The 15979-nt window shown below is 42.0% G+C and overlaps 1 protein-coding gene across 17 annotated transcripts in view; it reads left to right on the top strand.

Annotated features, from left to right (window-relative positions):
* The window catches only part of MICAL3 (microtubule associated monooxygenase, calponin and LIM domain containing 3), a 182415-nt gene that overhangs the window by 45128 nt on the left and 121308 nt on the right, over positions 1-15979 (top strand). Inside the window, exon 1 of one of the 17 annotated variants that reach the window (XM_080600107.1) lies at positions 1940-6189. The exons of the other annotated variants lie outside the window; for them this stretch is intronic. The gene's annotated coding sequence lies outside the window, so the exon portion shown is untranslated. Of the gene's footprint in view, positions 1-1939; positions 6190-15979 lie in introns of those variants that run through there. 17 annotated transcript variants of the gene reach the window in all.

The following is a 15979-nucleotide window of genomic DNA, read 5'->3' as shown; positions in this document are numbered from 1 at the left end:
CATGCCATGGGCAGGGACACCTCCCACTAAACCGAGTTGCCCAAAGCCACATCCAGCCTGGCCTTGAATACTTCCAGGGATGGGGCATCCACAGCTTGTCTGGGCAACCTGTGCCTGTATCTCACCACCCTCATTGATAATGTTGAATATGTCTCCTTGGGACTGGTTATCTTGAGTACATCTCCCCTGCCTGATGTGGCCAACCATTCATAGAATCATAGAATCATGTAGGTTGGAAAAGATGTCTAAGATCATCAAGTCCGTTAGTTAACGTAGCACTGCCAAGTCAACCCGTAAGTCATGTCCCTAAGCACCACATCTACATATCTTTTATATACTTCCAGGAATGGTGACTCAACCACTTCCCTGGGCAGCCCATTCCAATGCTTTACAACCCTTTTAGTGAAGATTTTTTTCCTAATATCCAACCTAAGCTTCCTCTGACACAACTTCAGGCCATTTCATCTTGTCCTATCTCTTGTTGCCTGGGAGGAGAGACCAACCCCACCTCACTACAAACTCCTTTGAAGTAGTTGTAGAGAGTGTTAAGGTCTTCTGTGAGCCTTCTTTTCTCTAGATTTAATCCCGGTTCCTTCAGTCACTCCTCATAAGACTTGTTATCTAGACCCTTCACCAGCTCTGTTGCCCTTCTCTGGACATGCTCTAGCACCTCAATGTCCTTCTTGTAGTGAAGGGCCCAAAACTGAACACAGTACTTGAGGTGCGGCTTCACCAGAGCCGAGTACAGGGGCACAATCACTTCCCTAGATCTGCTGGCCACACTGTTTCTTATACAAGCCAGGATGCTGTTGGCCTTCTTGGCCACCTGAGCACACTGCTGGCTCATATTCAGCTGCCTATCAACCAGTACTCCCAGGTCCTTCTCTGCCAGGCAGCTTTCCAGCCACTCATCTCCCAGCCTGTAGCGCTGCTTGGGGTTGTTGCGCCCCAGGTGCAGGACCCGCATTTAGAATTGTTGACCATCGTGGAGTTGGCCTCAACCTATCAATCCAGCTTATAAATGCTGAGCCTTACACACAAATATTCGCCATGGATGGGGAGGAGACTTGAGCTTCTTAGTCATGTGGTGGAGCTGCTGCCTCTCAGCTTGGTTCTTCCCTTCAGGAGTTTCGTGGTGCCCAGGTAGCAACTTTAGCTCTAACACCGGTTTAATTCTGTGCCAGTGATGCAGGTACACTAGGCATATTCTGGGCTAGATCACTTAGCTGGGTGCTAAGATATAAGGTAGTAAGTAATGCTGTTTTCTACTTATGCATGAAATAATTAGTGCTAGCTCGAGTCTTTGATTCTGCAGCTATGGCAATCTTTATCTAGTCACGTTCTGGAAGAAGTTGGATTCATCGCAGATGAACAATGGTTGCAAACTGCTTGCAAATATTATGCCTTTCATACCATCAATTATTCTTAAATAGTAAACAGTTATTTAAAAGAGTAACACGCTTAATAGTTGCATAAAAGCTTGTATGAAGGACATCGCGTATGGTAAACATGAACTGTGGTTTTGCAAGGTTTTGAGTCTTGGAACTGCTACTGTGGTTGGTATTTAGCCCCCCAGGTAGCCAGGGTAAGGGGTCTGTGTGGGGAGCAATCTTAATAAAGTTCACAGGGAGTAGATATTTGATACTGAATATCAAACGGCCAAGGCTTGTGCTCTGTAATATGAAAAAGGGATGTATGGGGGTGGGGGATCCACCTCCAAAAAAATACTTTGGATATTGATAGCATCTACAACCACCCCCAAAAACACGTTTCAATGAAATGAAAATAGTTGCATGGAACAGCTTTTGACAAAGAGAACAAGCCCAGAAATATGACCTTTACAGAGATGTTTCTGACAGGACATTTTCATGAGGCTCTTGTACTAACCTGTTCTTCCTTGCTGTTGTAAAAATGTGAGGTATGCAGACCGGTCTTTTTTTTTTTTTTTCAAACACTGCTGAATTTGGAAGCTGGAGGAGATGAATGTTTACTCTTTGAATCCCAAAGTGTCCTTAACACAGCAGGGCTAGTATAGTCTTACCCACTGAATTGTGCATCAAGAGGAAAAGATTCAAGGTACCAGCTCAGCTGTTCCTGCCCTGCCCTGGCAGCAGTGGGAAGAAAGCTGCTGGTTGCCAAATAGCCCGACAGGAGGGTCCCTGGGGCTGTAACCACCCGAAGGCACCAGCCTCCTGACGTGGCTGTGGTGAGGGGCAGCTGTGCGTGTGTATCTGTACATGCACATAAATGTGCACACCATGAGCTCTCGTGATCTGCACGTTCCCCATTGCATGAATTGGAATTGGGGTTGTACCTGGCCATGGAAAGGAGCCATCCTGCCTTTTGTTCCCTCTCACTTCCTTGGTGTGTTTCCTCCTTTTCCTCTGACTCTTCTAAAGACCCCTATTGTGCTGAGCTTCAGATTGGGGAGGGTTTTTTTTCTGTCACTGTCTTTTTATTCTGGAGTCTTGCTCAGTGCCTATGTCTGGTGCTCTGGTGTCGCAGTTGGATTTTGTTTCTAGAAGCCAGCAGCACCTTCTTAGGTGTAAAGTATGCCTTTGGCTAGACAGATTGTGTAAAACTTTCTTGTTAAGTGCCAGGTGACTTGTTTTGAACAGCAACACACTCAAATTCAGATGTTTCCTGCTCTAAAGAGCTTATTTGCAAATGACATTGCTCTTCTCGTAACCTTCACTTTGTATCCCTCAGTCTAAAAATGCTTACTGCTTGTGTAGTATTCCAAGGACAATATTTTACTTCTTTTCAGCAGGAGACTGATTTTTTTTTTTTTTTTTTTTTGGCCAAATTGTGATTCATGTAATTGTTTATAAATGAGAAATTGTGGCTGGAGGTTGAACACTTGAAAAGATTACCTTTGTGAAGTTTGTTACGTATTTCAACACAGATTTCTTTTTTTTTTTTTTTTAAAGCATAAATATTCATGTGGTTTCTTCCCTGACCTGGTAGGCCAGTTTTTCTCTGGGTCAAGAATGGTTCAAAATGGCTCATAAGCTGCTGCAAATTAAGACATAACTCGTGCTGGTCGTCTTTAGGCCCCTGAGGCAGCAGTAGTGAACCCAAACTCTTTATACTGTGTTTTTTCCTTCTGCCTTCAGACTGTTTTCAGGATCAAGCCATTTCTGTCTGCTTGTTTCTGTACACTGATCAAACAGTGTCAGTTTCAGCATCTAAACAGCTCCTGGAATTAAGACTTGAAAGGCTTGTTCATTTACCTCGTTTTGTTTAGTTCTGTCAAGGTTAGTAACACATCAGCTCTGGAGAAAGTGAATTCACGTTTGTATTCACAGCTTTGGAGAGAGCAGGTTCATGTCTGAATGCTTCTTGGAGAGACGCTTCAGAGCAAAGTGCTTGTGTAATGTGATTTGTTTTACTTGCTGTAATACAGAAGAAGGAAGAAACTATGCGTGGCTCTCTTGTAACACCCCAGGCTTAGCATCTCTGTGCATATAAGGTGTGCTAGCAGAGAGCTTTTGTATGTTGGGGTAACCTCCAGGAACATTATCACGGGTGCATTTCCTGCTGGGTTTGGTGTGCTCATGGATGGGACTGCCTTTGCCGTTTACATTTGTAGAGCTCACCCTGTGGCCAGGCAAAAAGCTCAGCCTGGAGACCAAGAGTGTACAAACTGTCTGACACTTGAGTGCTCTCGGTGTTCTGCCAGAACCTTTTGGGTTTGGGTCTTTTTGAAGTGTCCTCAATCTTACTCGCCATGTCACCTTCAGAAGCTGGTGAGGCAGCTGCGCATCCCTGTGCTTGAGGATGGTGAAAGAGAAATAACAAAGGTGCTTGTTTGAAGGAAAAAAAAATGCCAGCAGTCTGATATTCCACTTCCTTAGGCCTAACAGAAGAATTGATGAGGTGTTTGAGTGGCACCTTTTGATCAGGTATTCAGTGTAGTGAAGTGTGAAGCCTGTAACTGGGGTTTCGGTATTAACCTGAGCTGAGACCGCTGGCAAGAGCCTGAAGAAGAGTGCTTTCCAGTTCACGGGGCTGTGGAGCCTTGATAAATCACTTGTTGGCAGACTGCATTGCTATGGCACGGGTGGAGCCTGTCTCACTGCTCTGTTGCCAGTGTCTCTTTATTTCAGGGTGCTAACTAGGTCTGTAAGCAGCCTTTTCATGGTCTTTTTGGTCCTCTTTCTGTTACTGTTTGGCAGGGGATCTGCAGTATGATGGCAAGAAGAGGTTTTGTAGTCTGTTCCAGGATTTGACCAACCCAAAGAGCCAGAATTGTGCTGGCTGGCTGGCACTGAATTCATCCCACCTCTCCCCGTTGTTGATCATTCCTCACTTTACAAGCTATTTGAAAACTAACATTTAACATCTTCTACATGTCTAAAGACGATATTAAAAGTGCATTTACTAGCTCTTCTGTTTTTTCTAGGGGAATAACAGCTGCCACAGTTAGAGAAGGCTCCATTTTAAGAATTCCCCCTATTCACAGGTTACAGGCTGACTTGGCACGGCTGCTTGTTGACATGTGGAGCACTTCATTTTAGGGTCATCAGTTCAAACGCAACCATGGTCAGCAGTGGAGGAAAGCTGTTACCACGGGAGGTTTTTTTAATGAAGTGAGCTGGCAATCTGTCAGGCTCTTAGGGCACGAGTTTCTGCAAAACTACCATAAATGGTACTTGCAAATAACCTCGAAGTCAAAGAATTAAGCAGGTGTCAATGATAATCCAAAGAAACGAAGTAGGCACACAGGGAGTAACAGGCATTGAGCAGTCATGCTTGTACAGCTGATAAATGAGGTGTTTATACATTCCTTCACCAACTTCAAGTAAGAAAAATCTAGTCAGTAAAGCAGCGAGAAGCCTGTAACTATATTCATCTACGTTTTACTGTCCAGATAAAAATAGAAACCTCTAATGATAGTGTTGCTGGGTAAGCAAGGCACCACTAGAGCTGTGCTTTGGTGGTCAGAATAGGCAGTCCTTGAGTTCCTTTTGACTTCTAGACAGCCTTTTCTGTGTACCAACATATCACTTTTTTATTATTATTAAGTTCCAGTAGATCTTGCAGAGCTCCACTTAGCTCTGCCTTGTATGCCCTGTTCATCGGAGGTGCTGTTTGTTGTGATGGAATTAAGGCTGACTTTTCTTCATTGTAATTAACTCCAAAACCTCTGTTGCCCTCCTGTGAACTCTGCATGGAATTGCCCTTCTGTGTCACTGCCCTTCTGCTTACTGGGGACTGAAGGGTGTGGCGGGGCCGTGCTTCTCTCCACCTGTTTCCATTGTTTGGGGTTTAATTCAACAGTTTGCTTGAGAAGTTGAGGAGGCTACAAATGCTTCACCATACTGACAAACTGTATTTGCACTGTCATTTTCTTCCTGGAGGCTGCCTCCTCTGCCCCACTCATTCTTTTTCCTGCTTACCCCCACGTTACTCTCTAAGCCTAGCTAGACAACTCCATTCATACAAATCTAGCTATTCCTTAGGGATTAAAAACAAATCAAAGTAGCTGGCCCTGAAGTTTCTTACTGAGAACAGTGATTCTAAAAGCTGTGCTGGCTGGAGATGTGAACTTGGAATAGGTCTCAAAACAATTTTATTTTTCCTCTTCTCCATCCCAGTCTTGCCACATTGTGGTCAGAAATCATTTTTTTTTAAGTTCATGATGATTTGGGATGTTTTCTTTGACTGAAATCAATGTATACTCTGAAACATGCACTCCTGGCATGAAATCATCCACTCTAGGGAGAGCACAACTGCCACATCACCAAGGCTCTGTCTGACCTCGCCCTGTGTGTGTGTCAGATAGAAATGGGGAGAAAAAATAAATGAAAGCATTCAGTTTCCACTGAATGTGTGCATTCTATAAGAACTTGAGCTAAGAGTCCTTAAGCTCACTCGTATTACGCTTGAGTGCTGTTTCTCTTGATCTACCCTTGCCTTTTAAAATCCCAGATGATAGATTCCTGCTTTACACCTGCACCTCTCTCATTATCTGCCGGAGGGTGCGTGGTTTAATGGCTGAGCCAAACCCTGTGCTGCTTTGATTGGTAAGCGGTGACGTAAGTGTGCATAATTCAAATGCATCGATTTCCCTGGAGTGCAGGATTGAAAAGCAGGAGGTTACTCAGCAGGATGCGTGCTCTCGTTCTGGGGGAATAGTGAAGAAAGGGAGCAAAAATGCTGGAGCAGCTTGCTTTATTGTACCACGTAAGTGACAGCAGCAGCGGCTGAGGAGAATTCCGGCATGCTCAGGGACGGTCAGATTTTGTGCTGCAGTCAAGCAGAGCTCCTCTTGATGAAGGCTTTGTGGAGGCTGCAGGAGCTCTCCTTTAAAATGGTGGCAAGCTGGCAAAATGTGGGGATTAAATAGAGACTGGGAATGCATATGGAGACTTGAGGCTGAACACTAATTGTACAACACTAATTGAATGTAGTTGTTGCTTTATTGTGTCTAGCACTTCTTGCGAGTAATCCCTCATCTTGCTGCTATGAAGATGAGTAAATAGATTTTACAGTGAGGACAGAATGTGCTTTCTTGGCAGCAGGCTTGTTTCCCACTGAATTCGTCTTCCTGTTTCTATAAAACTTCTTTCTGGATCTTGGGTGCACTTGTTACCCCATATTGCTTGTCTTTCATGGACACATGAAATGCCACATGACAAACCCTGCTGATTTGAAGAAGAAAAAAAGGCTAATTTGGATGTGTAACTGACTCATAACCCTTTAAGGGATCTGGAGGACCATGTATTTTGGCTTTGGAAAGAAATATGAAAGGCTCTTGTAGAAATCGTAGTTGTTAAGCAGTGGTTGCTTTTTGCCTGCTTAGGCAGAGCTTCATTTTCTACTTCCTTACAAACATATAATCACTGCGCTATCTTTAGCTGCTTTGTGGTACAACCTCACCTCGTGAAAGACAGAACATCACAGACAGTTTACATTTTCCTGAACAAAACATACTCAGGAGAGTAGGCATGTTCCAAAGCTCTGCTCTTTGAGCAGCTTGCTGGCTGAAGGTGGTAAATCAGATATGTTTTAAAGCTGAGTGAAAATAATCAATGGAAATAAGATATTTTCTTTTTTACCTTTTGAGGGCCAAACTTGACTCTTTTGTTTAGAGAAATTCTCCACTGTGAATAAAGTATGTAAACTTCTGAAGCCTTGCTTTAAATTCTCAGAGAACCAGATTGTCACATTGAAGATGGACCATGAGCCAGAGCCTTAACCTTGGCCCTCTGAAAATTTTCTTAACTATAATTGAGCATAGGTCAAAACTCACTGTGACAAGGTCCTATAATTCCTTCCATTTTACTGGTCCTGTCCCTGTTCTAAGTATTGATTTGAATGCTGAAGAAACGCTTCAGGCTTAGTCTTCGTTCAGAAATTGTGTGGAAGTCTTAGTTAAGACACAATATCAAGTGAGAACAAGAAAAGGAAAAAAAAAAATTGGTGGGAAGTGCTTTTTTTTTCCAACTGAACCTGTACATTTACTTAAACAAAACTACAAGTTTTGTTGAAAACTTTTATGATTCTTGCTATATTTTTGATGTGTGGGTAGAAATGGCTTTTTACCTTTCACTGTTCTAATTCCTAAAGTCTCTTCTGTTCTGACTAAAAGATAAGACATGACATCTGCAGTTAACAGGCAAAGATAAGTTGCTCTAACTTGTTCTTTCCTGAGGTACTATGTGATTAATATTGAATACAAATGATTACACTGAAAACCTGAACAGCTACAATAACCTTTTCCTGACACCGTTCCTAATTTAAGTTGGCTTTATTTGTTACAGACAATTTAATTCTCTACGTAGAACAAATGCATTCCCAATAGAAATGTGTGGATTTTGCGTGGTTGACCCTTAAGGAAACTCCTAGGAGTCTTTGAAGTGAGGACCTGAATGTCCAGTTATTGTTGGAAATCTGTTCAGAAAGCTGTGTCACATAAAGTAAAAGCATGGATGCTGAAAAACTGACAGGGCTGTGGAAAAAAATACATATGTGCAAAAGTCTGTGCTGTTATTTGAATGAGTAGTGGCTGTGGCCATGTCTGAATTAAGGTGAGATGTGTTAATGCTCATCAGCTCCTGGGATTTAGTTATAGGGTTGGGTAGACCAGCAGCGTTCACATGCAGTTTTGGCATGCTTTCAGCTGCCAAAAGAAGACTTTAAATAAATAAAAAGGCAGTGACTGGTAAACTTGTGGTAATTGCATGGGAACTGTTGTTGTCTGTTGCCATAATTATACTGAATTGTGGTTCCTGGCTTTGAGTGGTGGAAGGGTAGGCTGAGGAAGGAGGGCTGTTTGGTGTGCTGACACAATTAGACCAGATCGCAGTGGGTGGTATGATACAGCTGTGATTTTGGCGTCTTCTGACTTCTGAATATATGGTAGGTGTACACCTTTGTGATTCATTTTGTCTGACAGTAGAAAGTTTTTGTGTGTTTTTTTTAAACTTAAAAACCTGTTGATTTGGTAGCTAGTAGCCATTTTTCTTTCCATTTTAGGGGGTGGTGACGCAAACTCTTGCAATAAAGTGACAGTCATAAAACTAGTAACTACTTATAACCTAGATAAAGCAATTCTTTTCCTCCATGAGCTCTTTACCCAACATAGTGTATGCCACCGTAAATGGGCTATGTAGATAGTCTCTTGTATGCTTGCTGTGCTTTGACTTTTCCTGTGCTTAACTCTACCTCTTCTTCTGAACAACTCGCATGGAAAGCATGCCCATCGATTGGCACAAATACCGTACGTTCCTTGACTTGATATTCCCAAGGAAATGGGAGCAAGATTGTCTCCCATCCTGCTCTGTAGCTGTGTGTATGAGGGCTTGAGGGAGAGTGGCTTGGGACACTCAGGTAGGGAAAAGCTTGGGTATTTGTGCTGACCTTTGAACTCATCTGTTCTGCCAGGCACCCAACCTACTTGAGCTCTGAAAATGTTAATGGATGGTGTGGACAATATTGGAGCTCAAATGTGCCGTGTAAACCCTTAAACATCTAACATTGGGATGCTTTACATCTCACAAGCTTATTGCCCTCGCACGAAAATAAAGCTGTGGATATATGTCTGATTTTCTCGCAAAATTATAGGAAATGTAATTTGGACAGCTAAGGTTTATTTCTGATGTTATTTCTTTAAACAGTCTAATTTTAAATGCCTTGAACAACAGACTTCCACAACTTCCCTTGAGCATGTGCCAAGTTGATATGAGAGCAAGCATTCAGTTTGTTCCCCAGTGCTTCTGATGTGGGTGTGAGCTTTTCTTTACTGCTTTGTCACAGTTCCTAACGGCAGCCCTTTGGATCGCCCGCATTGATGTTCCTCCACGTTTTTTGGGAGCCAGTTAGCTGGAGTCCTTAAAAGCCAAAGTAAGGTCCCAGAATGAAATTCCAGTTACTGTGCAGAACAAAAAGATAGTGGTGAAACTGCAAATTTTTAAAGCTGAAGTACAATGTGGCGATAGTAAGAGAGTAATCAGAAACTTTCTTATAGAGGTAAGCAAGATGAAATGTCTAAGTTTTTAGAGGCATTTCCTTAAAGTGTCCTGAGTGGCTAAACTCAGTGGGAAGTTCTAGGCAAATAATTCATATTCTGTCTTTGGCAGTAAGCAGGCTGGGTGTTCTTGGCTTTGCTTGTACCACTTCTAGTTAGACTTAGCGGCACTGCAACTAAAAACAAACAAAATATTTTCCTCTGACAAGACATTGTTGATTCGTAATGATTTTTATCAACTGTCACTGACTTTAAAAAATCAGAGAGACTATGCATCTTACGCTGTGCTCCCTAGGACGTAAGAATATATCCATAGGGTGTCTTTTCATGGTGTGCATAAAACAGCTGAAGATCACGCTGTTGCCCAAGGGGTGGGTCCCATCTTGTCACAATCCTTATGTTTCTTTTCCTCTTCTGTTTCTGTTATGATAATTGCACAGCCCTGTGGGAGTTGGATCAAATCTCAGATCTGACTGAACAAGCCAGTCTTGTTTCTTAGGTTAGGGGGTGGTGGTGGTGGTGTGGTCTTCAGGTGAAACTCTTTGTTAGAGCCAAGATGAGGGGCGGAAAGGAGGAAAGGGAAATGAATCCTTGAATCAATGGGAGCACAGCCCTAAATAACTTGAGGCAAGCATGGATCTGTGCGTATGGAGATGCTGCATGCATGTGCTGTTAGTTATTGCTTTGAATTGTGCATTAACAGGAAGGGCATGTGGTTAGATTTCCGACCGCAGAAGTGGTGGCGTTCTTTTCTGCAGTATCATTATGTACTTAATACTATTGAGCGATATGGTTTAATAAACCCAGTGAAACCACAGGACTCAGGGAGAAAGCTGTAAAAAATCAGGAACTGGTTTTGATGAGCAAGCGTGTTGTCTTTGGGGTTTTTGAAGGCAGAAATGTCTGTTAGCACTTCTGCTTTTATTGCAGGTTCTGATTTTTTTGACACGTTTGAGATTATATTTCAAGGTTTTAAGAAATGTTTAAGAAATGTTTTAAGTTTTAAGAAATGTCCACTTCAGTGTTTTGAATGAATATTGAAATTTAGCATGAAAGCATATCAAGACATTAAAGAATGCTTAGTACGCTGTATTCCATATTCTCTTTTTACAGTACTATGAATGTAGGAAAAGCAAAACAATTGATTCTTCTAAGAGATATTTACAGAGTTCAGCGTAGCTCACTTGCTGGTGATGGATAACAGAGCTTTTACCTCAGGAATCTCTAGTGCCATTCCAGGGTGGTTACTGGTGACTGAAATAGCCTGAGAAGAGCGTCCTTTAACTCGCAGAATTAGCAGCTGATTTGGGAAGGTTTATCTGCCCCCCTCCTAGAGACTGTTCCCTGTTCTGTTCTTGGCAATCTCAAACGGAGAGATGGTACTGAAAGGAATCCCTCTTCTGTCTAGGAGGGTTCCCACTTCACTGCAGGATCTAAAAGAAAAGAAAGGAAGGAATAAAAAAGAAAAAAAAATAGCTGTGACATTTCCTGCTATTTTGTTTGTAGTTGATTTAAGACTAGAATCTGCAAAAACCATGTTGGTTACTTTATCTCAAAACTGAACATCGTATCGTTATGATATATTAAGCTATACCTGTGCACACTATATAAGCTATGTAGTTTATTACATAAACTGTAACTATAAATGCCATGGCATGTTTAACCCTTTGGGTGAGATTTGCAGTGCTTTTAATAAAAGCTGTAAACAAATCTGTACTCCTAAAATCGGTATGCTTTTGTCTCAGTAAACAATGAACTTGAGAACTCAAAGAAGCATTGAAGTCATTAATTTGTTTGAACTTAACTGTGGTAAGGAAACAACTTTTTGAAACTAAGCACTTCTGTTCCTTTTAAAACATTAATGGCATATTCAAAGGCCAGGGGTTGAAAGGGGGCTTGAAGAGTTATACCAGGATGAATTTTAAGGATTGCAGGAGCTAGGAAGTGTTTAAGAATTTGCAGAGCCCTATTATATCTCTGAGAAGTGCTTTTTATTTACTTTTGAGGAGACGGGTCACTAGAGAAAAAACTTAAGTCTTGAGTAGAAGAACTTATTTGATAATTACAGACTTTCTCTTTAAATGAGAGTAACTTTGTTTTTAAAAATCAGGTCCCTGTGGTAAGACTGCCTTACCTTTTTATCCAAAGGGAGGGTGGTTATCGTATGCAAAAGTTCAGTGAACGCTTGCACAAGCAGCAGCTGATCTCTTTAACCTAAAAAACTTGAATTATTGTGCCATAACAAAAGTTCTGGCTAAAAATTGTTGTTTGGGATATTTTCTTCTAAGTTTCAACATAAAGTCAGGATAAGTTTATGAACTGGGCAGTGACAGTGTATGGTAATAGGGCAGCTGAACTTAGTCTAGCTCCGCTACCTGGGCTGCGTGCTGCGAGAAGGGAGACTGATCCTGGGCATCACTGAAGTTAGGAAAGCTTTCACTTGGTCAGTGCTTGAAGTCTCGTCTAGCAGAAGGCTGAAACAAGCTGTGTGGAACAGGGTAGTGAAGTATATTCTGTATCCCCCAGCATCTGTTGCCTCAAATAACCACTGCCCAGGGCATGTTCTCCCATGCAATCAGAGTTATCATTTACATGGCACTCAATGAGTTTCAGGCTAGTTAATGGAAGCAGTCTGTCTGAATCCTTCTTAGGCCTTACCCCCTTAATGGTGCTGAGGTGATTAACTTCACTTTTAGACTGCTGGCTGGAACTCTCTTCCAGCTTTGGCCTGATAATCCTCTCAAATCCTGTTGCCAGACTCTCCTATAAGGGTACAAGGAAAGGAAGAAGGACCAGGGATGTATGAGAGCTGACCTGGTAGAGTTTTGTCAGCCCAGCATGTGTGTAATAGATTTCCACAAAACTAGGCTTTCTTCTTAATCAGCTATTTGTAAAACTGGTTTCTTAACCTGCCTTCCCCCGTAATTGACCCTGTTTTTTCTCCAGCAAAATGTCTTGTTTTCCCAAGTACTTGTAAGTAGCTACCATTAACTGCCACCAGAAACAACTTCTCATCCAAGAGATGAACCTCATTTTAATGAATGCATTCTTCATGTAGCAAAATTAAAATGACAACCCTGCAAGAGCTACAGCCCTATTGCGCTAAAATTGAATGATGGGTCTTTGAACAACTGGATTCTATATCTCTCCTGTCTTTTAAATCATCTTTGCACGTTGCAAGTCATCCAAAATCTGACTTCATAAAGACAAAGGTAGAGAATTTAACTTTAAAGGTAAACATTTTTATTTCCTGTCTGTACATCAGCATTACATTTCCTCACAGCTCTGTAGCACTGACAGCACAGGATAAGAGAATAATCTCTGGCTTTGAACTATCTATTTAAAACCTTGTGGTTTAGTTGCCAACTGAGAGGCTATTCCCTGTAGCCCCACTGCTAGGAATTACACACTACCCTTGGAAAATCGGTGGTGTGTTTTTTGTTGTTGTTGTTTACCAATATCCTTTTTGATGTCGTTAGGTGTCTTTCATGCTGTAACCCATAAGAAACTCCACGTCCCCTGTCAACAGCTGGAGCAACGTGATGGACTCAGTGGTTTCTTGAGGTTCTTGTCAATGTTATTTTTCTGATTCTTCAGAGCTTTTTTACTGCAAATTCAGATGTCACCAAATTTGACCAGTAAGAACTCCGTTTGAGGAGAGGGGAGGCAGTTCAGTTGAACCCTTGGGCTATACGTTAAAGAAGAATGTGAAATGGGATTCAAAACTCCAAATCTCAACAACTAGACAGTAGTTTTGTGTGTTATCTTTATGGGTTAAGCTCTTCTGTTTAATGTTCCATGAGGCATGGGAATAAGCACTTCACTTTGTTTCAAGGTAAGAAGGAAATCTGAAGAGGTTTTGAGTTTTGTGATTATGGGGGAAAAAATGACTTGCTGCTTTTGATTCTCTTGGCTTTACCTTTTAGGGTGATGTGTGCTGGGAGCATCTCTGCTCTCTAGTATTGCTCTCATTACATAAAAATTAATCTGCCTGGAGGTTAAATATGCAGTTCTATCTGCAAGGGATATTATGTTAGGTTTAAAGCATTCCTCGTGACTCCATCCTTGAGGTGCTCAAAACCTGACTGGGCACAGCCCTGAGTAACCTGCTTTAGCTGACCCTGCTTTGAGCAGTGGGATTAGGCTAGGCAATCTCCAGAGGTTCTTTCCAACCTCAATTATTTGGTGGCTATTTGACTCCCAAATTTTTAATTTGACCCACTTCTTAGGAGTTTTAAACAGGACAGATCAGTGCACTGCCTTAATCAACATATCTAATTTAGAAGAGAGAAGAAATGTTTCTTCTCCAGCCAAACGTGCTGGTCCAGGGAAAGGTATCAGCACGGCAGGCTTCTAGTTACACACTGCCAGGGTCAGCATAGTACCAGCTCCTGTTGTAAAACTCCTGGAAGTTTCTCTATGCTAAATCCTGTCTGTAGGAGAGTTTCAAGAGAGTGAGCCATCCTGCATGGATGCTCCAGCCAGATAGCATCTTTTTTTTTTTTTAAATGTGAAAGAACAGCTGCATCTTGTTCACTTCATGCTGTCATCACCCCTTGAAGCTTGTTGTGTCTGTGGAGATTTATTTATACCCAGAACTTGTTGGGTTGAACTGAGGTAGGGCTAAAATGATTATGGGCACAGGTAGGTGTGTGATGTCTAGTTATTCGGTGGGAGAAGGAAAAAGAAAAATCACCTTAGATAATGGATTGAGCTTGTTTGCAGATGTTTTGCATCCACATCTACCTTACGGCATGTAGCTGTTGTATGGTAGAGTCAACTTCTTCCACAGGTTCCCTGCACTGCTTTGAATTCTTCCTGGGAAAACAGCATTTAATAGCAAGGTACCTATCTTGGCCATTTTGATTAGACCTCACTTTGCTATTAATTTACTTACCTATGCTTATGTTAATGAAATGTGGTATAACTAATGAACAGCTCTGCTCTGAAAGTGAACTGCCTTGTCCCCAGGAGTGAAGCTACGTGGGAGTCTAATGCCTGGATACTGCCACACAGAGACAGGGAACGCTAGGTTGAGCACAGTGCAGGGGTGTGTGGTTACCACTGGCGTTCTCTCCAGTGTGCCTTGCGAGTTACCCAAATACTAGGCGTTGAGTCACCTTATACACAAAGACAAGCTCCGTACAGCATGCTGGCCGCCTGCTTTCTCCAAAGGTAGCGAGTGTGGGCAGAGGGGCGTTCAGAAGCACTTTGAACAGGTAGGAACCCAAAATGTGGAAAGGATCACCTGTTGTATCTGGTGGCCACTACTGTGTTATGCTTGTCAGGGACATACTTTCATATTTCTTACAGCTGGGTACTGTAAGCTTGTTGCTGTTTTGTTCTCTTTCTCTAAGATAGTAGCACGTCTCAATCTATGGCTGCTTATAAATGTGCTAGCAACTCTGCACTGGAATAATAAAGACGTGTAAACACTGATCTCTCTTGGTAAACTTGGGACCCTCCCGATCTGCTTCTTGGCTGTGTTTTTGTCAGATCTGGTGGGCTGGCCAGGAGACTAATGGAAATGAAGTCGCTGTTGCGTGGCATATATGGAAAAGGGAAAGTCAAGCTCATTTCGGGTCGGGTTGGAGCAGTCCTGAATTAACTACATTGTTAGTGTATGTTAGCTGTTTTTAAAAGCAAATCAAAGACACTGAACAACTTTTTTTTCTTTGGAGATTATGGACTCCTGGCCGCTGTAGTACATGCTTGGAGCACCAGAACAGTACTTATCCCTTAAACTCCCTGATGTAATGTGGTGAACTCATTTTACTTGTATAGCTTGTAGTCGTCTTACATTCCTTTATTAGCTGCAGGAACACACACAGATGTGGCATAAATTGCCTGTAGTGTTTCTTTGCATAGCATCTTTATGCCTTTGGGGGAAAACAACACTCAAATTTTGTTATCCAAAGTAAACAACATGCAGAAGTGTTTAGTATGTTGCTTCTGCGTCCTGGTGAAGTACCAAAAGCACGGGGATTTTTTTGTTTGTTTTTAATTGAATTTTTTGAATCTTTCCTGTCTTTCCCAATAACTACTTTGTTAACAGCACTGTTTTTTTCAGCTTTACGCTCATGAGAAAAGGTCTGGAAGTCCATCGCGTTCTTCAGCTTTCAAGGCTGTTATTTTTTAAAATAGAGGAAGAAGTGATATTTCATCCATCCTGGCAAGGAAATGGGGTTTCAAATATACTAGGGTCCCCTCCCTCCCACTTCTTCCCTTCCCACCCCACACAACACATGCGTCAGTAAGAGGACAGGCAGTTACAGAAATGGCTACAACATCAGCTTCTTTGACAGAGAAAACTTGTCTTTATGGAGCTAAAGGCCTTGAAAACTGATAATTTTACACAGCATTATGAACTTTTAATAAAGCTTTTCTTTTCTGGCTATACATAAATGTCTGTGGTTGTGGTTAAGATCACTTGATTCTGGGTTGGCACATTAATTGTGCATATATTGTCATGTCTGTGTATGTACAGTAAAATGAAAGCACTGG

The sequence above is a fragment of the Anser brachyrhynchus genome (genome assembly GCF_964034855.1).
Source record: "Anser brachyrhynchus genome assembly, chromosome: 1".
Taxonomy (NCBI): domain Eukaryota; kingdom Metazoa; phylum Chordata; class Aves; order Anseriformes; family Anatidae; genus Anser; species Anser brachyrhynchus.
This window is presented reverse-complemented; position numbering and strand designations above follow the sequence as displayed.